A 1,585-nucleotide genomic window follows, 5' to 3' on the forward strand; every position below is an offset into this window, starting at 1 on the left:
CCTCAGCCCATCCCCGCGCCGGGAGCGGCATCGCAGCAAGAGCCCGAGACGGCACCGGAGCAGATCCCGGGAGAGGCGCCACAGATCGAGATCTAAATCTCCAGGTACTTCTGCCACTTCCAGAATAATTCTGGCAAGTCTTCATCAGCAGCACATCCACTGCAAGAAAAATCTGTCACCATATCAAGATGGTAGCACAGGGGTTAAATCTGGGTGATAAAACTGCTGCTCACATGAAAGCAGAGCTGGGGAACTCCTTTAATGGCTGCAAAATTGTCTTAAGTTTTCAGATAGTTGCCAGGAGGTTAATGTGACTGCCTGGTTAAAGCTAGGGCTGTTCTGGCAATGTCTAGCACACTTGGTCACTAGAAGCAGATTGCATTAGCAAAACCACAAAGAATTCCAGTGGCAATGGAAATAACTACTGCCTTTTTATCCCACAGGGCATCACCGTAGTCACAGACACAGAAGTCATTCCAAATCACCTGAAAGGTAAAGGCTTAGCTTATTTCTGAAGGGCACTTTGGGAATTAAAGGATAGGTATTACAGCGTTGACTTTTTGTTTTTTCTGTTTCAGATCTAAGAAAAGTCACAAAAAGAGTCGGCGAGGGAATGAGTAACAAACAAAACCCAGCCCGCTGTTCAAGGACCTTGAGCTGCAGTCTAATGCTGTCCTGTTTGCTCCACAGGACAGCTGGCTCTCTACTGGCTGCTTTAGCAGTCCTTTTCTTTCATCATGCTCATTTTGTTCTCTTGAATTTTTTTATTAAAGGTAAGCTAAGGATACTTTTTATGTAGTTAGTTACTCATCCTTGTGATAGAATTTGAAGGTTGTTTTTTAATTGTTTTTCTTGAAGCCTGTAAAAACTTAATGAAGAGCAATAAAAAAAGGAAGGTTTGTCTTTAAAGGCTCCTGGCTGTTTCCTTCATAATAATCTGTTGAGATGTCCCCTGGTTGAAGCTGGTTTCATTCTCAAATCAGGGCCTTGTTTTGTTAAACTGACCCTGCAGTCAGGTGCCAAAGGAAGACTGTATTCAGTCACAAACACTGCAGGGCTCCCAGCCCTGGCCTCTCAGAGCTCCAGTACAGGAGAGGAAGCAAGGCTGTCACAACCCAGTGTGTGTATTAAAGGCTCACTTGACAGTGCTCTCCAACATGTGGCTGTCATTGGCTGCTTTGTAAAAATTATCCTTCAGTGTAATCTGCTGCTTCTGGTGATGCCATCAGAGAGTTCAGAAAGTTAAAGTAGGACAAAGCTCTGCTTAATTCTTCTGGAGTAAGAAGTGCAATATATTTAAAGACAGTACACCACTACTCTGAGCACAGTTTGTGGCCTCCCTGTGACTGGAAGCAGAATTGGACACCATGATGATGTTCAGCTCTACCTTTTCTGAGTCAAGTTAGTTTTTAAAATTTAGAATAATTAAGCTCTTAATGAAGATATAATTCTCCTCCTATTATATTTGAAATCAGTTGTGTTAAGCCCTTGTGTACCATGTCTTTATTCATGGCCCTTCTTCAGGAGCAGGGACAGGCAGGTTTATCCCTGAACTCTGCATTTAGGACTTCAGGATTCTCATATT

General features: G+C 43.2%; 1 long non-coding RNA gene across 1 annotated transcript; it reads left to right on the forward strand.

Annotated features, from left to right (window-relative positions):
* LOC121333033 lies at positions 1-909 on the forward strand. Its single transcript, XR_005952234.1, has 3 exons — positions 1-104; positions 444-492; positions 579-909. It is a non-coding gene; the product is annotated as an uncharacterized LOC121333033 (long non-coding RNA).
* Positions 910-1,585: the final 676 nt, after the last annotated feature.

The sequence above is a fragment of the Onychostruthus taczanowskii genome, unplaced genomic scaffold, assembly GCF_017590055.1.
Source record: "Onychostruthus taczanowskii isolate IOZ18803 unplaced genomic scaffold, ASM1759005v1 scaffold1522, whole genome shotgun sequence".
Taxonomy (NCBI): domain Eukaryota; kingdom Metazoa; phylum Chordata; class Aves; order Passeriformes; family Passeridae; genus Onychostruthus; species Onychostruthus taczanowskii.